Source organism: Phascolarctos cinereus, unplaced genomic scaffold (assembly GCF_003287225.1).
Source record: "Phascolarctos cinereus isolate Bilbo 61053 unplaced genomic scaffold, phaCin_HiC Scaffold_4;HRSCAF=312, whole genome shotgun sequence".
Taxonomy (NCBI): domain Eukaryota; kingdom Metazoa; phylum Chordata; class Mammalia; order Diprotodontia; family Phascolarctidae; genus Phascolarctos; species Phascolarctos cinereus.
This window is the reverse complement of record NW_027555847.1, coordinates 332251158-332274939: the sequence shown is the minus strand read 5'-3', so window position 1 is coordinate 332274939 and position 23782 is coordinate 332251158. Positions and strand designations below refer to the sequence as shown.

At 36.2% G+C, this 23782-nt stretch overlaps 1 protein-coding gene across 1 annotated transcript in view; it reads left to right on the top strand.

Annotated features, from left to right (window-relative positions):
• NDUFAF2 (NADH:ubiquinone oxidoreductase complex assembly factor 2) overlaps nt 1-23782 on the top strand; it is a 207723-nt gene that overhangs the window by 153476 nt on the left and 30465 nt on the right.

Genomic DNA, 23782 nt, shown 5'->3' with positions numbered 1-23782 from the left:
ATCAGGCAAATTATTTCCCTTTAAGCTGCTTTTTCCAGGCTATAATATGAAAAGCTTTAGTCTATGAGCATCAGTTACATATTCAGACACATCCCTTAGTACTCTAAATTATTATATGGTAGATTACTAGATAAAATCCAGGGACATTTGGAACATTGTTATTTTCAAACTGTTCATTCGTTTCTCTGTCACTTAAGAGTATATTTGTCTTTATATATCCCATAATGTTGAATAATTTCAATGGAAAATAATATTGAGAGTATGAATTATATCTGTTGTTTTATTACTCATCTTTGGATCTCCTACCCCTGAGGTTGAGCGGCTTGAGGGAATGCAGATTTGCCTAGTTTACTATACTTAACTAGCTCCATACCAGACTAGATTATGCTTCATATGCCGTCCAGCTATCTATCCAGGCCATTTTGCCATCTTCCTAACCATCACATGCATCTGGCTTTTACCACCTCCAGCTCCTGCTCGTCCCATCTTTTGCTCTGAACATAGTAACCAAGCCAAGAGTGCCATTTGCAAAGTGCATGTCAGTTAACATCCCTCAACTAATATCTCTCTGACTTCACAGACCAAACTATTTTCCCTAATTATCAGTTCCCTATATGTGTTACATTTTTCTTATTTGAATATAACAACCTAGAAGGGAGGAACTATCTCTTTTTGTATTTATATCCCCAAGCAGTTCGTCCAACAGCTAGAACATAGTAAACATTCAATAAATAATACGTTCTCATTCATTGCTTAGATCCCTCAATGAGGTGTGTACTTTAACAAAGTACCATTGGTGAAGTGATTAACAGGCCTAGTTCTTTTCCTTTTTTTAAAAATTATTATTTATTTATTTTTAGTTTTCAACATTCACTTCCATGAGATTTTGAGTTCCAAATTTTCTCCTTGTCTCTCCCCTCCTCCACTCCAAAACGGCATGCAATTTGATATAGGCTGTACTTATACATTCTTATTGAGCCTATTTTCACATTAGTCATGTTGTAAAGAAGGATTGGAACCAATGGGGGAAACCATGAGAAAGAAGAAACAAAAAAAAGAAGAAAAGAGAGAGAAAAAGCAAATAATATACTTTAATCTGCATTCAGACTCCATAGTTTTTTTTTTTCTGAATGTGGATAGCATTTTCTATCATGAGTCCTTTGGAGTTGTCTTGGATCTATCAAACAGGTATAGTTTTGAAAATCATGTTATTCAGTTTTGCTTCTCAAATGTTTTGAACTTGTATTTATATGAAATTATGCATATGTATAAAGAGAAAATTGTATAGGTAAAAAGTTATAGCAGAACTTACTCTTAGAATAGAATGTTACACCTACAGATTTGAGCCACAAGTTGATATAGATAGTCATCTCCTTCCTGCTTATGTCATATAGTTTGATGTGTGGCGAGAGGAGCATGTTTAACTTTAGGTTTTGGTTCAGTTGCTCCTGTTAATTTAATATTGTCTTGGAAATATTTAAAAACAAACTAAATTAAAGCATTTTGAGTGTTTTGAACTCCTGAATCAAAGCATTAAACTGTGTAAAGAAAATTATCAGATTACATGAAAAGCCATTCAGTCTTCAGACTGTTACAGCATTATGTATAACTATAGATCTTTATTAATTGCCACTAGAAACTGGGCAGAAATATTTGAATATTACTCTCAACCAGTTTTGTTTGAATTATAGGCTAATTAAGACGCTGGTAAAGCTCTTAGTAGCTATGCAATTGAAATTTTGTGACTGTATTTTTTTTTACTGAAATTCAAAGTGGCCACAAATCTTTGTGAAACTTTCACAGACCTTCAAAAGGTTAGCTTTTGCTGCAGTAGCAATAAAAAGTATCCCACAAGTTTTTAAAGTTCTTTCTACTTGCAACAGTGTACTGCTGCACCTCAGCAGAAATGAATTGCTGCTTATTTGTCTTTGTTAGACCTGAAGTCTAATCTCAGGCCTGGTTTATTCTTAGCACATTTCTTTTCTTCTTATTTGACTTTTCTCTGTCTTTTAAGAAAAAGGATGATGTGGCCCTGGGTGGGGGGGAACATGCTATTATTCATTTATTTTTAGGTATATGCATGTTCCCAAGTATTTCTTCTTTCAGAATCATATATAATGTATATATATTAAAAAAATGTAAAACTTCAATCAGAAGTGAATGACAAATCACATAAATCACTGGTCAGAAACACAAGTACCATTTTCTTCTTTAAACATGAGCTAAGACTCATGCAGGAAAAAGTTAGGAAAGTTACAATGGCCAAGAATTCTCACCCATACTTCAAAGAATGTTTTGACAAAAAGCGTCCTTTGTATCTTTCTCTACTCCCTTCAAGAACTATTACTAAGCATAATAAAAATATCTTTGCCTCTCAGACTACAGGTCTAGACCTTTGGTCATATTAGCATGTGAACTGAAGATTGCTGCTGATCACGTTGATTGTTCATAATTTGGTTTTTCAAAAGTTAAGGTTTGAGAACTTTGGGTTTATGAGGAAATCTTGCATGCTGAGGTATAACATCCTGATTTTATTTCATTTTAAAGTATGCCAAATTTTGTTCTCAATGCTGTTATCTTAACGATGATGAAACAGTTTTATCTACATTCATTTGCCAAACTTTTTTGTGTGTTAGTGTACACTGTTTCTATGGCAATAAGGAATATTTACATTTATAATATACATCTCATCTGATACATGTTTTCTGCATTTTAATGTTTAAATACATTTTCATATCTTCATATACTAAATACCCAGCACAAATATATTCAGGTCAAGGAAATTTACATATACATGTGTGTGTATTGTATTAGCAATATGATAATAATTGAATATGGTATAATAATAGAGATAGCTAAATGACATTATGGGAGTGCTGAGCTTGGAATTGGGAAGATGTGAATTGAAATCTCACCTCAATCACTTTTAAGCTATGTGACCTTGGGTAAGTCACTTAACCTCTGTTTGCCTTCAGTTCCTCTTCTGTAAAATGGGAATAATAACAGGATCTACCTCCCAGGGTTGTCATCAGGATCAAATAAAATAATATTTGTAAAACATTTTGCAAACTTTAAAGCACTAGAAAAGTGCTGACCATTGTCATTAATAATAATGCTAGCTTCTGTTATTAATATGACCTTTTCAGCCATCTAATATGTGAGCAAATGGTTAAACTAAATATTCCTCTATTAAGGAGTGCTTCTTTTAAGAATATTTTAAGTCCACAATAATCTTAATTAGGAATGAAGCTTTATAGAAAGAAAATTTTGGTATTACATAGCTATGCCATGCAAATATATATAAAATGTTCTTTTCCATTTTTGTCAACCTGTTTCCATGTTACCTGAGTTGCCTTTATTTTCTAATGCTAATGTTTATGAATGTCTCAATATGTTGGATTCCTTAAAAACATAATTTGTTTTCACTGTTGTTTGATTTGACTACAAAAGAGGTTATGCATAGAATTATAGATAATGATACCCTAATCTTTCCTGTACTTTGAGATAGACATTCATGTAGAAAAAAATAGACAAGTTTGTGGTAAAAGGTAAGAATGAATGATTCTACTACAGGAGAATCAGGAATCTCCGAAGAAGATATGACTTTAGTTTTTCTTTTCATCTATTATAACATCTGGTGGTATTATATGACAAGGATAAAGGGGTAGTTTGACATATATCCTACATAGTTGGCTAATTTAAGAAATCAACCATACGAGATTACATATTAGCATGTAGGCACATTCAGAAATCATTTTATATTTCCCAAGCTTTTTGTAGCACTCATCTTTTGAAGACTCAAAGAAAAGAAGCCTAAAAAGGACCTCTTAAAAGTTATTGGGCCCAAGCTCCATTTCAGTGCACTAGTTTTTAAGCTCTCCAAATATCAGGAATTTTTAAGTGCCTAATGTGTGGCAGTCATTATGCATGGCAGTGCAGATACCAAGACAAAAAAGAAAAAAACATTTTCTGCCCTTATAGACCTTATAATTTTTCAGGAGAAACAAAATGAACATGTACAAATAAATATAAATTAAATTTTCAAGGGAAAAGCCTTAGCTGCTGGGGTGGGGAGGGGAAAGAGGAGATGCTTCAGGAAAGTTCTCATGTAGGAAATAGTCTTTGAATTGAGTTTTGGAAGCAAGGTGTTGTAAGAGGTAGAAATAAGGAAGGAGTACATGCAAGGCATGGAAATGCATGCATGGAATGTAGAGTATGAATCAAGAGTTGTGGGATGAGGAGTAACATGTACTAACCACAGGAAGGTAGGCTAGAGCCAGATCATGAGGGGCTTTAAATATCATTCAGGAATTTCTATTTTATGATTAGAGTTCTTTAAATAGGAGAGTGACATGGTCAAATCTGTTTTAGGAATATCACTTTGGCAAACTATGGAGAATTAATTGGAGAAGACAGAGAGTTAAAGCAGAGAGTCCAATCAGAAAACAATTTCATTAGTCCAGGTGAGGTTTATCATTTATTGTGAGTTTGACCTTGGGTATTCAGCTACTCCTCTAAAAGTAAAAGTAACTTTTGTAGTCCATTTGTAGCTCTAAATTTATGATCCTTTCATGAGATCTTAATGTTGGCCCTGTTAGTGAAGAGGATGGATGTGAGAAATGTAGAGGGGAGTTGACAGGAAATTAAAGGGATGAATCCAAGCTTGTTTGGTTTTTTTTTTTTTGGCTTTTTGGTGAGGCAGTCAGGGTTAAGTGACTTGCCCAGGGTCACACAGCTATTAAGTGTTAAGTGTCTGAGGCCAGATTTGAACTCAGATCTTCCTGACTCAAAGCTGAAGCTCTATCCACTGTGCCACTTAGCATCCCCTAAGGTTACTTTTTCTATGTAATTAGAAGAATGGCAGTGATAACAAAAGAAATAGGGTAGTTGGGATGAGGAGTTGGTTTGAGGAGAGGGATAACGAAGTCCATTTTAGACATATGGAGTTTTAGGTGCCTATGTGACATCCATTGTGAAATGTTTATTTGGCAGGAGAGAGACTAGGGCTAAATATATAGATCTGGGAGTTGGCTGCATTAAAATTACAATTGAAACTAATGAGAGTATAAAGAGAAGATGAAACAGGGCCCAGGACAGAATGTTGGTTTATACCCACGGTTAGAATGTGGAACATAGATGTTGATACAGACTGAGAAGGAGGGATCATCAAAAGGAAAATATAAGTAAGAAGAAATATCTGTCATGAAAACCCAGCATATTCAGGAAGGGGTGGAGGGTAGTCAGCAGTATAAAATTCTACAGACAAATCAAGAGGGGCTAGAGCTGAAGAAAAGCTATGAGGTTTAGCAATTATGAGCTCATTAGTAACATTGAAGAGAAAATTTTATTTGAGCAGTGAGGTCCAAAGCCAGATTTTAAGGGGTTGAGGAGAAAGTGGACACAAGGAGTAGGGGCATCTTTTTCTAGGAGTTTGGCTGTGACAAGGAATATCAGTTATAGGATGTTAAATTGAGGAGATAGTGAGGTCTTCTGAAGGTTTGTTGTTGTTTTTTAATATGAAAAGGTAATATGGGTGTGTTTTTAGGCAAAAGCAAGGAAACTAATAGATAGGGAAATATTGAAGATGAGAGAGAAAGGGGTTATAATTATGGGGACAAGGGCAGTTAGGTGGTGCAGTGGATAGAACACTGGCCCTGAAGTCAGGAGGACCTGAGTTCAAATCCAGCCCCAGACACATAACACTTATTAGCTGTGTGACTTTGGGCAAGAAGTCACTTAACCCCAGTTGCCTCACCAGAAAAAAAAAAGATATCTTCCATAATTATGGGGACAATCTGCTGGAATAGTGAAAGGAGATGGAATAGAGAGTACATCTAAAGAGCTTGTTCATGAGAAGAAGAGCCATCTCTTCACTGGTGACTGGAGTAAAAGAAGGAAATAGAAGATAATGGGTGACTAAAAAAAAGTTTTGAGATATAGATTAGGGGAGAGGAAGGAACTCAATATTATTGCAGTAAGAATTTTTTTGTTTATTGTCAATGAGTCAAGTACCACACAGGTAAACTCAATAGTATGCATTTATTTAGTGATGACTGTGTGCATCACTTATCAAACAAATAATTTTGTGTGATAATCAGAGGGTTAATGTTAATCTAGGTACAACACAGGGAGATTTAGATTTGCCAAAGGTATTCATCCTTGTCATAGAAGATGCTACATCAGATGAATCTAGATGTAGGAGAAATTCCCTAACATGTTGAGTTTCTTCATCCAGATTCTTTGGTTTGTGGTTGATATACTGATTGTGTCAAGCCCCAGAACTCCATGTAGCATTGAAACTAGGATCTGTGATCATTTTAAGAGATCAGCCTAACTTTCCATAATGAAAAAAACATAAATGGTTCTCAGTTGCCAGATTATGATATGAATTAGATGGATACCTCAAGAGGCTCATCAAAAAGTATGCATATATTGGATAGAAACTGTAAAAGGATAATAAAATGGCCCCAGAATTCAACAGGAGACACTAACAAAAGATTGGATTGCATATGGGAAATTTGATAACTGTGGAACTTTTCACTCAAATTCTTAAGCATTCTTCAAGTTGCTTCTACAGTTCCTTTATTTTCAGCATTGTTTTATATAGTCTGTTAGGATTTTGACTTCAACCATTTTTATTAGATAGAATCAGGTAGAAATGGCAGTGAAGAAAAAAAGAAAATGTAAGAGTATCTGAACTAAATCGAGGGTACATGAAAGGAGGTAGATTCAGGACATCTCTTTGAAGACAATTTAGGAATCAATTCTCAAGATATTTAAAAGAGGAAATAGGATATAAATTGCTTGGAAGAAATTATGAAATTTATTACTCCCCTAAGAAGTGATTGAGGAAACAAGAAAAATATCAGTGACTGCCAGCCCATATGCTTACTTTCCCATCTCTACAAAATCCTTATAAGAATAATTTAAATACATATTGAGGCCATCCTTGATGAAATTGTGTGAACGGAAATAGGCAGGCTCTCACAAACTATAATCTATAGGAGACCAAGTCTTTATAGTCATACCATTGATGGAAAAATGCAGAGAATAGGAGATTCTACTATAATGAACACTTGCTGACTATTTTAAAGTACTTCATTCTGAAAAGCAAAGCACTGCCCCTCCCATCTTCTGTGCATAAGTTAAGATCATAATGGGTTCCTCAAAAGATGTAACACGAGAGAATTGACTATAAACATCAAATAAGGTATAAATTAGATTTGTACTTGAGAAAGATGTTTGACATTGTTGCTGAGTGTGACCTGTGTAGGCTCCTAAAAGGCACTACAAAAGCCTCAGTAAACTTGAAGAAGCTATAGGATATTACAAAGAAAAACTTGTTCCAGAGAAGCATATGAGATATTGTCCAAGAACCCCATGACTAGAAAAACAGGTGAGCCAGTCATGTAGCAAAAACAAGTCATAACAGATGGATAATCCATTAGTACTCACACTGTGTTGATAGACCTAGCATGCTGGGTGAACCTCCTATGTAAGACTTATGAGTTAACACAGACCATAGATAAAAGAAAACATAGATAAGTTATTATCTGTACCTTCAAAAGGAGTACTAGTATTAGTGATATGATAGATCCATTGAATTATCTGAGAGAGACAGTGTGGTATTACAGAAAGAGTGCTGGCTTTAGAATCAAGTGCCCTGTGTTCACATCCTGGTTTTGCCAGTTCTGACTTATGTGACCTTAGGCAATTGTTTTGTCTCTAGGCTTCAGTTTCCTCTTGTATAAAATGAGAAGATTTGGATTACGAGACCTTCTAAGGTCCCTTCCAGTTTAAAATCTCTTATTCTCTTCTACTGAGTAAGAATTAGGACTTGAATGGCCCAATACTGCATCCAGATGTTAAGGCAACTGTATAATTCCAGAATTTATTGAAAGCCTTTTGTGTTTTTAAACCTTCATATGCTTCAGCACTTAAGTGATCAGTGACCTCATCAGTGAGTGTGGGGAAGATAAATTCTATACTCTGCATTTTAGGCACATACCTGCCCCAGAAAATTTTATTAATTAAATTTTAACCATGTCTGCTCAGAGAGAATGTCCAAAGACAGAAACTTATCCTGCCTTTGAAAATCTATCTCCTCAGCCATGTTCAGATGACAGTTTATAGGGTTAAGGGACAAAGACAAAATTCCACAATAAGATAAAACATAATCACAAGTTCAAGTAACAGTTTTGATGTGACAAATAGAACAATAGTCACTTAACTCATGGAGCACCTTGGAAAATCATTTCCCTAAAACCATTTGATCCATCTTTAACCACTCCATATAAGGATATGGATTCTTCTTTCAACCTGGTTAGATGAATTCCAGTGATCTTTCTATTAACTGAATTAAGCAAAGATATTTTTCTTTTCTTCAGTCTCATCAGTTTCAGGGAGTCCTTTGACCTGATCAGCTCTCTCCCTTAACAATTGATTAGGGCTTTCAGAATGATACAGAATACTCTTTCCTTGGCATTGCCATCTACCCTAGGGAAAACTGATTAGCTCTTTTACCTACTCAAGACTAAGGAGTTTAGACCAAGATACTAAAAAATGTATTATTTCTTATCATTCCTAAAAGAGTGTAAAAGGCATAGGTGATGTTGGGCTGGACACTTTATCGTACTTCCACATTCCTTCTTTTTGTGCCCACTACAAACCAATTTGAAACATAATCTGTGTTCACAGTTTATGAATCTCTTTTATATACCTGTTGTTGTTCATCAGGCAGCATTTAATAAGTTGGTTCATTATAAATATGCCATTGCTTCATTCTAATATATCAGATGCAGCAAAATAATAGGATGAAAAGAACTTATATATCTAAATCTATGGCAGGTAATATTTGTTAGTGTATAGGAAAGCTATGCAGTGGGTGACTGCAAAAATTTATCATTCAACTGTGTACTTGAGTCTTCAGCCTACAGTGTACTGAACAGTAGCCAGAAGATTATGTAGATTGGTGAAGCTGTCTGAGATTAAGGTGGTCTAATTTAAAGGCAATTGGCACTTCAGACTATTGTTCTACTAGTCATTTGTCCAACACAGCGCTTCTTAAAATGGGATCGTGAAAAATTTGGCAACAGTAAAAGGTTTATGAATATGCAGTGACCAAAAATTAATTCAAAATCAAATGTGTAATGAATCTGAAGTGTTTCTGGCAGCACTTGCCTGTGTTGCATTGCTTCACTGCAGCATTGGTGCCGAACACACGGCATGCGACATGCGCACTTTGCACTGCGCCTACCCGTCACACCCATGCAGCGCCAACAAACACTGCCGAAATGTGAAAAGGGGTCACAAGTGGAAAAATTTTAAGAAGCCCTGGTCCAACAGATAGTCTGAACTCCCTAAAGGCCAAAATGGATAGCCTAAATCTATATACTGATCACTCTAATATAACTATAGCTCATTTCAGTCCAACAAATCTTACATTTCAGCTAGATCCTTTATCTCTAATTTTTTGAAATACATCCTGCAGTTTGACATTTGCAAGGTCTAAAAAGTCATCTTACTCTGTGTTCAATACCAAGCATCTGGTGTTATCCCAGAAACATTTATGAATAGACTAGGCTCCATAAGCCACTTGATCTCCCATACATCGTGAACGATAGACTACTCAGTCCTGCATGCTTCCTTGTAAGGATCCTTACATCTGAGCCTGACTTAATGGGACTGAAGATATAGAAGGTCATTGTGAGTGACTGAATTCCCAAGCTGAGAACCTTCAGCCTTAGCATGGCAACAGATCAGAAATGATTACTGATTTTTTGCACAAACTATAATGCCAACATTGATGAGTGAGATCACTATGTAAAAGCCACAGCTGGTTATTCAAAAAATCCTAGACTCAGACCAAACACTTGACACTTACTAGCTGTGTGACCTGGGCAAGTCATTTAACCCCAATTGCCTAAAAAAAAAAAAAGAAAAAGAAAAAAGAAATCCTAGACTCCAGAGCATGCTCCATGCCATTGGAGTGTCTCATCCCATTAAACTATCTCACTCATTAATGAACTATATTCTCATGAATTTGGTAGTATGGAAAAGATATGAAGCTCTCCCGAACCCACCCAGAGTTGATTCAGTTAGGTTACTGTCATAAAGATGATGCTTTTTCTAATTACACCAACAAGTGATTACAGAGATACATACATATCTATATATACATACATACATATTTATTTTTATATTAGATATTTTATATATACACATTATGTATATTAATATAATAAAGCATTATATTGATTAGATGTTTATGTAAACATCTAATCAATATAAAAATAAGATTATGAATTAAAATATAAAACGCAAACAGAATTTATTGCCATCAGAAACTACTCACAATCATCCAATTTAATAAATCTCCAAATCATCTGCATATAAAAACATCCTATGCTCATATTTCTCAATTTTGGTATTCTATACTGGTTGCGTTCAGAAAAGAGAATAGTGTAGATATCACTTTTCATCTCACAACTACAAAGATGTGAACTTTGTCCAACAATTACTATCCAGAACTTACATAATTGTTCCCAATTAATTTATCAAACCAAATAATTTAAATTTTAAGTTATTCAATTCTTAAAGTTGCTCAGGGATTCCATCTACTTTTCCAACTCCATAAGGATAATAGCAACAGTGAGATGAAGTTTGGAAATTATTAGAAATCTCAAATCTTATTCCCTGGGAGGAAGTCTTTTCAGAGAATTTCTTGTCCCAGGCAGTTTCTAAAAGATATCCTATGGCAAATTCCTTTTTTTTTTTCCTGGTCTAATCTTTTCCAATGATGGGGGCTGTTTTTAATTAGAGTGCTTCATATTTATAACAAGCATTTCTTCTGTTGTAGTTCACAGCTCTATAGGCATAGCAAAATTCATATATTTTTATATTCTCCTCTTAACTTAGGACATCAGAAAAAGCTTCCTCAAACTTGTACTGCATTTTCTACAGCCAAGGCTGCTCTTTTCTGCCTTTTATTTAGAGTTATATTTTAGAATTTTCTGGTGTCAAGAACATCTATGTTTTCCTTACAGTCCTTTAATTGAGCATTAAGACTATACTGGGTCGCTTTTTAGCTTCTTCTAATTATTTACGTATTAGATATTGACTTATTTATCCAAACCGTTAGAAAGCATCACATTGCATTTCTCTCTCAATTGATTCAGTATTTCACTTTCTGGTCTTTTATAATTCTGCTTTCACATCATATTTCATATGTTCCAGTTGTGTTTCCTTTCTTTTTCCTAGAGTGAATCTGTCCTTTTGCAAATTAGCAAGATTTCCTTATGTCTCTCAAATCTGTTGCATAATTTTGCTACTGGATGATTATAGGTAAAACTTTCAGGTCTGTTGTCACAGTTTCTCTTTTTGTTACATAAAACGTTTTCAGTTTGGTTTTTTTCTTAAGGACTTTCACTGTTGTAGTCTATTCTAATAACCTTTCGGTGACGGCTTTTAATTTACCATACGACTGAATTCTGCCAAACATTCAGAGCATTCCACTGTGGCCAGGCAAATTAAATTCTTCCTAAAAAACAATAAAATATTACATTTTTCCCTCACAAATATGGCTTTTTTTTTCTTTGAGCCACACTTCTCAAGGCTATTTTCTAAAATAGCAATAATAATGATAGCTAACATTTATATAGTACTTATGATGTGCCAAGCACTGTACTAAGCACTTTATAAATATTATCTTATTTGATCCTCACATCTCTGAGAGGTAGGTACTATAATCCTTCCCATTTTATGTTTGAGGAAACTGAGACAAACAATGCTTAAGCGATTTGCCCAAGATCACACTGCTTACTGGCTACATGTCTGAGGTTGAATTTGAACTCAGGTATTTCTGACTCCCAGCCCAGCACTGTATTCACTGTGTCATCTAGCTGTAAGCCTCTTTCTTCAAGCTGAAGAGAAGTCAAAAAAAAACTAAAAGGCCCGATATTTCATGGTGGCAAGATTCTTAAGTGCCAGATAGGGCTGAAAGCTGAAAACTATTAAAATTTTGGAGGTTTAAAAAGACCTTAGACTAGGACACTCTCTTCTCCACAAAGACTTCTATCCAAGGGAAAACCAAGTCTTTCACCTAAGTGAGACCAAGAGACTGAAAAAAACAGCATTTTTTTGGGCTATTTTTGAAAAAGGGTGCTTAATATGTTTCCACAAGTATAACCTCACCAGTGGTATAAAAACCAAGCTATTCAAACTTTCTCCAGTTCTTCTCCATTAAGCTGGAGAACATACATAGGGACCATTTCATATTTTTGTTTGTGTATCCCCTTGTGCCTTTCACCCTTCTGAGTAATAGTTTATCTAATTGAATTTAATTTTCTCATAAATCATTTGGGAGGATTCTTTCTTTACTTCTCTCTCAGTGACCTTATCAACTCCCATGGATTTAATTATCATCTGTATGCAGATTAATCACAAATCTATATACTCAGCCATAGTCTCTCCTCATAGCTTCAGTCCCTCATCATCTGTTGCCTATTGGACATTTAAAACTGGATTTCCTGGAGACATCTCAAACTTAACATGTCTAAAACTGAATTGATTATCTCCTCCCTTTTTATCTCTGCCAACCACGCTTCTTCCAAACTCCCTATTTCTATCGAATGAGCCACCATTCTTTTGGTCGCCCAGGTTCATAATCTCAATGTTATCCTCAACTCACTGTCCCCCATCCCTCATATCCATGTAACTGTCAAATCTTGCTATTTCTACCTTCACAACATCTCTTGCATCTGACCCCTTCTCTCTATTTGCATAGCCACCCACTTAGTTCAATCTCTCATCACCCCTTGCCTACATTATTGCAACACCTTCCCGATTTGTTTTCCTACCTCAGGTCTCTTACTTCACCTGTCCTCCACACAGCTGCCAAAGTAATTTTCCTTAAGTTCAGGTTTAACCATGTCACTCCAGTCATTGGTGAATTAGAGTGACTTCCCATAACCTCTAGGATAAAGAATAAACTCTTCTGTTTAGCTTTTTAAGCCCCTTACAACCTTGACCTGACTCATCTTTCCAGCCTCATTGTATTACATCTACTCTTGCCCTCTGCAGCCAAACAAAGCTGGCTTTCTCCATTCTTCCCACATGACACTACATCTCCCATCTCCCTTCCTTGGCAATGGTTTTCCTTCATGCCTGGAATGTATTCCATCCTCAACTCTGTGTCATAAAATCTCTCTTCCTTCAGGATGCAAGTACCATCTTCTGCATGTAACCTTTTTGGATTTAACCCCTCCTTCCCAACTGCTATTCATCTCCCTCCCAGACTACCTTATATTAAACTACTTTGTATTTACTTATTTTTATTCTCTTTATATTATCCTATATACACTTACATGTGTAGCTGTTAGGGCAGCTAGGTGGCCCAGTGGCTACAGCACCAGGCCTGGAGTCAGTCAGACACTTCCTAGCTCTGTGACCCTGGGCAAATCATTTAACGCTTTACCTCAGTTTCTGCATCTATAAAATGAGCTGGTACTGGAAATGGCAAACCGCTCCAGTATTTTTGCCAAGAAAATTTCAAATGGAGTCATGAAGGGTTGGACAGGACTGAAATGACAGAACGACAACAGCCACAACAATAGTATGTGAACACTTTTAAGAATATTGATTATTTTCTTTGTATTTTATGTCTCCGGTGCCTAGCACAGTTCTTGGCTCATACCAGACACCTAATAAATTCCTGTTGATTGATTGTTAAGGCTTCATCTAGGTCTTTTGATATTTTTGGTTGCACTCAGGTTGTCCTTACCATGGTGTGACCTAATTAGCTCTCAGATAAGGTGTCAATGTCCTTGATAACAGTTTGGCATTTAAAGACTTTCCAAGACTGGTACCTTAAGGACTGTTATACATCAATCCTGGCTTATTTGATGTTTGTGATAACTGGCATTCCCTCTGAGCCCCTTTACATTGGCCATCCCTCCATTCTTGGAATGCCTTCCCTCCTCAGCTCCACCTTTCAGAATTCCTAGCTCCATTCAAAGCTCAATTTACTTATATTTTGCATTTGCTTCTCTATATCTGTGTTGTAACCACCCCTAGAAAACACTAATCTCCTTGAAAGCAAGACTGCTATAGTACCTTGCACATAGAAGGTGGCTTAATAAATGGGAATATCAGGTTCATAGACATACAGCTGACAAAGAGCTTAGAGGTCATAAAGCTGAATTCCTTCATCATATCACTGGGGAAGCTGAGGACCTGATTATGTCATTAGCCCCAAATCACCTTGGTGTGTAGCTGAGAGCCAGAGCCAGAGCCAGAATTCCAACTCCTTGTTGAATCAAATTGAACTGAATTGCTCCTTCAAGCAGCAGACTGGCTTGAGTAACACCCTTGAAGCTTTAGATATTCTTGAAGCTTAGCCTTCAAAAGAAGGTTGGAAACAAATAGGAGAAAGGCCAAGGGCTAAATCCAGAAATAAAAACTCTATTCCTTGGAAGGAAACTTCCTATGTCAGCTCTTTCTTCCATGTGATGTCCCGGGAAAAAAGAAACCATGTAGCCCAGAGAGATCTTGAAAATTAATCCCTTGATATTTTCAAAACTGGGTCACCCCTAGCACAGATTTTTTTCTAGGCATACTTGACCTGATCCAGCTGCTCTTCTGGACTTCATCATCTTAAGTGCCATTTCTAATTCCTTTTTATAGGCCCTTGGGTACTAAGGTGCTGGTCCAAATATGATAATTTCTCTCTTATCAATAGATAACAGAAGCAACATTGGCACATCTGTTCCATTTTCCATCTATTTGTTGTTCTGTTTCCTTTCATCTATAAATGGTTTGGAGTAATCTAGTTTAATTGGGTCTTACCCCAAATCTTTTGCAACCTTGTTTTCCCTATTTTTTTTTGTTATTTTATGAGATGATACTTCTTTTAGCTCATGTTTCTCAACAGCTTAAGGCACAACTCAAATCATTATTATATGTTTTTAAGATCCTTTTTAGAGACTAACATTCTTGTCTCTTAATTGCTTCCAGAAGTAAGAAAAAACATTTGGATAAAAAATAAATGCTAGTTATTGATTACTTTTCATTTCTAATGATTGATATACTTGATGTATAGTTATAAAACTAAATTATTTCTGAATTGTATTTGGGTATACGGTGAAATTTTAAAGAGGAAAAAAAGCTTTGTGACAGCTTCTGTCTTCTTTCGTACTATTTCTAGCTTTTCCATAATTGTCTATTTTGACAGTCTCCCTTTTAGTGAAAGGAAAAGGTATATTTTAGTGAGTACTAATATATATATATATATATATATATAAGGTTTAATAATTATCTGGCCCCTAAAAGTTAAACTAATTATATTATTTGTTGGTAATTACATTACTTAGCAATTTTTTTATTTAATATAATTTATTTCATAAATAGTATGAGAAAAAACCATCATATGTAAAATTAGTTTCTTTATAATACTTTCCAAATTCATATTACCAGATCAGGATTCAGTTTTAATTAGCTTTGAGATGGGGTGCCAGAAGTTTACATTAGTTAGTAATTTAAATGTCATAATTTCAGACTGTTGTAGCAGACTGTTATATTTTGGTAACAGATTTCAGTTGGGCAGTATATTAGAGCATTTATATGTTAATAGGTACATTAATTTCTTTAGTCATAGGTTATAATAGTGTCTGTATTTGGAGTCAGAAAGACCTGAGTTCAAATCCAGCCTCAGATACTAGCTGTGTGACCATGGACAACTCATTTTACCTGTTTGCCTCAGTTTTCTCAACTGTGACATGAGAGTGAAAATAGCTACCTTGCAAGGTTGTTGTAAGGATCAAATGAGATGATATTTGTTAGCATAGTGCCTGGTACATAAGAAGTACTATATAAATGTTAGTTGTTATTATTTATCATCATCATTATGTATTAAACTGAGACAAATTTAAGATGAGTATAAAAGGCAAATGAATTTAGAGATACAAGGGAAGAGTATAAAACATAAAAACTATATAACACTTTAAGATTTGCAAAGTGAAATATTACAAATTACAAGTATTATCTCCCTTACAGCAACTCTGGGAGGTAGGGATTTTTCTTATTCCTCATCTTACATATGAGAAAAATGGGGTACAAAGGTTAAGTGACTTGCCCAGGGTCACCTGGTCAGAGTCTGATGCAAGATTCCAACTTGAGTCTCCCAAACTCCAAGCCTTGCTGTCTATCTACTGTACCACCTCACTGCCCAACAGCATTAATATATTTTTTTCTTTGAGGAATAAATGTAGAAATAGTGAAGAAAAAAAATAATAAGCATCAGAGAATATTTGTCAACCTGTACCTCATACCAGTGGTGTCAAACCCAAATAGAAAAGGTTCTTTGCTTTACATATTTGCTTAGAAAATCACAAATTAATGTTATCTATGTTATCTTTTATTCTTATTTATTTTGTCAAAAATTTCCCAATTCCATCTTAATCTGGTTCAGTTCACACTTGGGAGTTTTTTAGGTTGAAAGGGATCTGACTCCTCTGCTTTATACTGTACTTTGATGGCTTGAGTGAACTCCAATTTCTTTGGTGTTCTGACTTCTTCCACCAACATAACCCCTCCACGTGATCTCATTCTGTTCTGGTCTTACCATGTTTTTTATAGAATTTCAACCCAGCATCCTAGCAGCGTATCCTTCTGTTGTCTCTTATTTGATGGATATAATTGCCCTACCTTCTTTTTCAGGCCTACATATTTCTGGTGATGTCTTTACACCTTTCCTTGAATACACAATGTTAGTGGTAACATGATCCCTGCTTACACTGTGGTGTGTTCAATATCCCATTCCCTCCCCATGTACAGGTTGAGCTAGTTTTTCCTTAAAAATGGAGACCTTTCTTGAAACTTAATTGACTCAAGAGTCTAAAGATTCAAACTGTCCTTATTACTTAAGTATAAAGCAGCCAAGAGAAACTCCAGCAGCATTTTGATTCTTGGCTGATGAATTTACTGAATACCAAGCAAGACAGCTTTGCACATGCTACGGCGAAATACATTTCTTTTGGGGGGAGGGGTGGGTAATTACTGAATGACCTGCAGGTGTCTCATTTTTGTTCCAGTACTGAATCTGTACTACCGGAGAACTAGCCTGAATCAGGCCCAGCCTTGAACAATTGCCATAGTCTTCTAGGATTTGGAACATAGTAGACTCATTGAATGGGGGGTGGGCAGTACAGAGGAAAACAAGCCTGCATTGACCATCACCTCTCTGGTGATGTTCTTGGTGATGCCTCTAAAAATAGCAGTTGTTCACTGAAAAGCACTACTCTTTCCCTGTCCTCCCTTGTGAGATAAAAAATCAACACTAGACATTCAGCAAGGGGAAACCAATGCAAATATGTTCCCTGTCCTTGAGAACCAATCGTACCTTAAAGATAATTGTGGTAAACTAGGTTTGGGGCCTTCAAGCCTTGTTGGGCCTTCCAGCATCGTCATTTAAGCCTCCTTCAAGTTCTATTAAGCAATCTTTCCAGAACTTGGTTTATCTTCAAAGCAGCCTTGAGGAACTGAAGTTTGGAGGAGAGAGAAATGCATTTTCACCATATTAGGAAAGGACAGATTCAAAAAACTAGTTGTATTTAGCCATTGCTGGGGATGCATATCCTTGAATTGCTAATGATCATCATCACCCAGTTAACTTGGGGGAGGACTCCTGAAAAAAGGTCCTTACAGGCTTTTAGGGAGTCATATCTGTGTAAACAGGTTGGTTTTAATTGGCTTTTTGGAAATGATGTTGCTGCTGACCCTGTAGTCTTCAGCACATTCGCATAACCAGCACTCACAAAGTGGCATTAGAGATCCCAAGAGTGAGAGAATGAAACCTAGACAAACTTCTGGAATGTTAGGGTTGTTTAACAGCTCTGCTGATGAAACTTCTTGAGTTTTGTTTGTTTTTTAATTTAGAATTTAAGAGGCCGACCACAGTTTTACCACAAGGATTTTGTTATGATTGTTTGGCAAAAGCCAAAGAGGGAGGTACTTGAAAGGATCTGCTAAAGTCTCCCCAGGAGCCCAGAGATATTTCTGGAATTGGACATGTGGACAAATGTGCCAGTTGTACCCCATTTAATTGGCTGGGGATGGGCGGGATGCTGTCTGAATTTTAAAAGTTTCTACTCTTAACCCCAGACTGTGAACTCTTACTCTCTCTGGAGCCTTCTGTGAGGGGTTCCTGAACAGCACAGAACTCAGACATCAGGAGTATTTTCCTAACCCATCAAAAATAGCTACTTGTTTTCTGAACACATGTATTGGCCTAGAAGAGCCTCTGGCTTTCTGACTTTTTGTGGGATTTTTTTTGTGTTGTTCCTCCAGAACAGGAGGCCAGACTGAGGCCTGGGCAGTAGGAACTCAGCCCCACCACCCCCACCCCTCAGCCTCCTGTCTAGGGGGTCATTCAGGTCCTGTCAGTGGCCACACAATAATACTTAAGCCTCCAACCTAGGGCAAAAGATCTCAGACTCTGCTATTGGCAGTTGACCTTCACTGGCACAAGATGTAACAATTGACCCTAGCAGAGTGGGCAGCAGGCACATATGCAGGGTCCAGTGTCAGTAGACAATGTCTACTGTTCTGCTTCTGCTGCTGGGAGCCGATTTGCTGTGCCTTGGAACCAAGGCCTGATTTACGTCTTTGCCAGCCCCTCCAACTGGGACCTGCACCTATGCCTACTGCTGTCTGCTACAAATTGGACTCTTGTCTCTGCTGGCCCCTATCTGTTACCACTGGGTTGGCAGCCAAAAATGAAATGGTACCTGCTTCAAGGAACTTAGATTCCATCAAGTGAAACAACATGTCCAAAATATATCCAAAATAAATACAAAGTAATTGCGGGGTGGGGGGGGGAAGGAAGGTTCTAGTGTCTCTGGGGGGTTAGGGGATCAGAAAAAGCCTTTAATAGGAGGTAGCACCAGGGTTCTGCCTGGAGGGAAGCTACTTTCTTCTTAAGTAGAAAGTGAAAGTGGAGGTGGAAACATTCCAGGCATGGAGGGTCACCTATGCAAAGGCAGAAGTGGAATATCAGGTGGGAGAAACAGTGATTATTTCATTTTGATTAGACCTTAGAGTGAATGAAATAAGTGATACATAGTAATTCTGGAAAAGTAAACTGGAGCCAGATTGTGAGGGGCTTTAAACAACTAACCTAGTAGTTTGCATTTTTATCCTAGAGGCATGAGAGCTTTTACATATGTATGTATATATACACAAAGCATCTAGGGGGTGCAAAGCCTGGAGTCAGAAAGATTCATCTTTCTGAGTTCAAATCTGGCCTCAGACACTTACTGCCTGGGTGACCCTGGGCAAGTCACTTAACTCTGTTTGCCTTAGTTTCCTCATCTGTAAATTAACTGAAGAAGGAAATAGCAAATCACCCCAGTATATTTGCCGAGAAAACCCCAAATGGGGTCACGAAAGAGTTGGATGTGACTGAAAAATGACTGTGCATGTATACACAAACATATATACATCTATGGAGACAGAGAGGGAGGCCCCCTTGAAATTCTGCAAGGGAAGTATGGCAGAAAAGGAGGCAAAAGTACTAAGAATCATCCAGTTTCAGGATCATCGTGTCATTTTTAATACTGATGCAGTTTTAAAAATCTTTAACAGCCACTGAATTAATAGACTACTAGAGGAATCAGATTGCTTCCTTGAAGAGAAAGGGATATTCAATAAGAACTATCAAGCATAAGAACTTACAGAGAAATGTCTAGCTTAATATATACGTGTAAATAGACCTGATTAAAAATATAGGTTTTAACAGTGACCCTAAAGACACAGAAACATTTATAGAGCATTCACAGAGCAAAGGATTAGACTATACCTTCTCTTTCCTACAGCCTAATACCATATGCATAGTCCAAAATTTTAGAGTCACTCAAGTGACAGAGAATGAGTGGAGGAAGAATAAAGCAAGGCATGTCAGTAGAGCTGCTCTCCTGGAGGGAGGAGGCTTGGCTGTGGAGTAGGCCCTGAGTGGCCACCTGCCTTCCCATCTGTTTATGAAGACAAGGGAGAAGAGATTTAGCCTCCTGGCTCGATGCCCAGGAAGGAGAGATACTGTATGTTCAGGCCACTAGCCTGGCAGGCAACAGGAAGAATAAGATGTAGCCTCTGGCCTGGCAGGGATCCAGACCCAGAAAGAGATTGGACCACAGGCCTGGCTGGGAGCCAGAAAGGGAACAAGCGTCCTATGTGCTTTTCCTATGTCTTTTCCACTACTACTGGTCTAGCCAGGTGACTCACAAGACTGGTAAAAATTACCTTACCCCTTGCTAGATTTTATATATACATATATTCTAGCCCTTTGGCGTTGGCAGGGAGGCAAAATTACTCCTTCTATATTCCAAGCTCCATGCCAAGACTTATGGACTCCTTTTAGGGGCTGCTAACACTTTTTAAGGGACTGCTGAGTTTTCAACTGAGAGAGGCCCATTCTGTAACAGAACAAAATAAGGGATTAGAGAGCATTTTTATGGTCTCCTTTCAAAGAGCTTGGAGGTAAATTAGGTATCAATCAGTAATTACCATATTAGGAACCTCCTAACAGACTGATTACAAATATAGTCATTTTAGAATCAACTGTCTTTGTACAAATCAGAACATCAACAGAGAAAAGGTCACTAAATATCAAGCAAAGATAAGACTAAAGAAGGAGAGAAAGAGCTACATGTGTATTTCAGTAGATGCTACCTTGGCTTGTTTAAACAAGCTGTCAACTCTGAAAATGGAAAGGGATGAAAGGAGTTGGTAATGTGAAGCAGTTAAAAGAGTTCTAGATTTGGAATCAGAAGACCTGGGTTGACTCCTTGATTCAATACTTATTGGCTGTGTGACCTTGTGAAAGCAATTTAGCTTCTTGGGGACTATTTGCTCATCTCTAAATTGGAGATAAGGGATATAGTGGGGACTAAATGAGATAATATATGTAAAATGTTTTGTAAACCTTAAAGTGTTACACATAGCAGCCATTATTATTGCTAATTTTAAGACATTGACTTAGGACATTAATGTTTCCTGAAGAAGCTTACTAATGTAAAATGGTTGCCACAAGACAGTATGAAAAAGTCTAAAAGCCACCTTAAATGGCACACTCTTAAACTTGCTGAGAAAAGAGATGTGGTGGGCAAGGACAGCACCAATTTATACCCATTTACAGCCTAAATTTACCTGCAAATTCAGTAAATGAGGAAAATGGAAGATTTTGAGCTGTGTCCCCTCACATAATAGTAAAAAGCAATTCAGGAGAAAATTAGCTCAGAGAAAGCTTAGGATGAGATCCAGCTAAATCTGACTATCTAGAAAGTGTTTGCAGATGAAACAAGGCAGAAAGATAACAAAAAGACTAAAAATGGATCGGATTTGTTGTATATGTTATGTGTGGAAGTGAAATAGCCCTTATGAAGGTAAGATTGAGAAGAGCAGAAGGAACTGATGAGTACATATGAATTAAATCTGCACTGCAGGTAACACTATTCAAAATGCTTTTAATGATCCTTTGTCAGATTTACTCAAGAAGGGGAAGGATGGAAAACATCATGACCATTACTCTATCTTATCAGGGAAAAGATATTCAGAGATATGAACAGCTACCAACCCATATGCTTCCTTTACAAAATCTTTATGAAAGTAGTTTATACACACATCAAGGGAATTCTTGGTGAAAACATGAAAAGGGAAAAAGCAAGCACCTTTATTATTCTGTAACAGCAAAGCTGCATATTATCATAATGTTAATATTTTCTTTGGGTACATGACCCTGCAAGTTGAATCATTATATGTATTGAGGGGAAGATTCATTATAAGACATTATGTGCAAAAAAAAGTGTTTAGACTTCAAGTTCGAGAGAAAAGTCAGTGTCAATATATAGAAAACTGTCTTAAAGAAGTACTAATATTTTCAACTCCAACAAACCAGGTCATTTTCTGATTTTGAGAGCAGGAAAAAACAATCCTAAATTAGACCACTTATTTAGTAAAAAGCAGAATGAGTTAAAATTACCTGTCTATATGAAGATATTCTCTTCATGGCATTCTTTGAGATTACATGTAGTGGATGACTTATCACAACAAAAGCAGTAATGCATAGCATCATAGGTCTGGAACTTGGAAAGGACATTGGAAGCCATCGGTTCCAACTCCTTCATTTTACAGATGAGAAAACTGAAGGTTAGAGAGGTCCAGTGACTCACTCAATATCATTTAGAAAAGTTAGATATGATAGACCTCTGGAGAAAAATGAATGGGAATAGAAAGCAGTATACTTTTTTTTTCCCCTCAGATATACATGGCACATTTATAAAAACTGACCATGTATTAGGTCATTAAAAACTTTACAAACAAATCTGGAAAAGCCAAAATATTAAATGCACCCTTTTCAGACCATAATGCAATAAAAATTACATTCAATAAAGGGCTATGGAAGCATAGATTAAAAATTAATTGGAAATTGAGTGGGTTAGAGAACAAATCACAGAAACATTCAATAATTTTATTAATGACAACAGTAAGACAACACACTAAAATTTGTGAGATGCAGCCAAAGCAGGGAAAATTTTATATCTCTAAATGCTTACAACTGTAAAAGAGAAAAAGTGCAGATCAATGAATTGTGCATGCAACTAAAAAACTCTAGAAAACGAACAAATTAAAATCCCTAATTGAACACCAAAATGGAAATCCTGAAAATCAAAAGAGTGATTAATAAAAATGAAAGTTTTTAAAAATTGAACTAAAAAATAAAAGTAGGAGCCACTTTTACAGGGTGAGGTAGAGAACAATAAAATAAATAAGCCATGGGTTAATTTTATTTTTAAAAAGAAAGAATTAAATCAAATTACCGGTACCAAAAATGAGAAGGATGAATGTACCGCCAGTGAAGATGATATTAAAGCAATTATGAGAAGCTATTTTACCTAGTTATATGCCAGTAAAACTAACAATTTAAGTGAAATACATGAGTATTTATAAAAATATAAGTTGCCCAGATTAACAGAAGAAGAAATAGAATATCTAAATAACCCTGTCTTAGAAAAAGAAATTGAACAAGTCATCAATGGGTTTTTTTAAGAAAAAATCCCCAGGGCTAAATGGATTTACAAATGAATTCTAACAAATATTGAAAGAACAATTAATTACAATATTATATAAACTGTTTGAAAAAAAATAAGTAAACAAGTTCTACCAAATTCCTTTTATGATACAAATATGGTTTTAATACCTAAACCAGGGAGAAAAAAGGGAGAGAGAGAAAACTATATTCCAATTACCATAATTAATACTGATGCAAAAATTTTAAATAAAATACGACCTAGAAAATTACAACAGTATATCACAAAGGTCATATACTATGACCAGGTGGGATTTAAACCTGAAATGCAGGGTTGGTTCAATATTAGGAAAACTATCAGCATAATTGATCATATCAATAGCAAAATTAATAGAAATCACATGATTATCTCAATAGACACAGAAAAAACCTTTCACAAAAAACAATAAGAACACTATAAAGCATAAGAACAAATAGATCCTTTCTTAAAGTGATAAGTAGTATCTATCAAAAATGTAGAGAAACATTATCTGTCATGAGAATGAACTAGAATCCTTCCCAGTTAAGATCGTTGGTGAAGCAAAGATGTCCATTGTCACCACTGTTATTCACTCTTGTATTAGAAATGGCTAGCTATAACAATTAGACAAGAAAAAGAAATTGGAGGAATAAAAATAGGCAACGAGGAAACAAAACTACTACTCT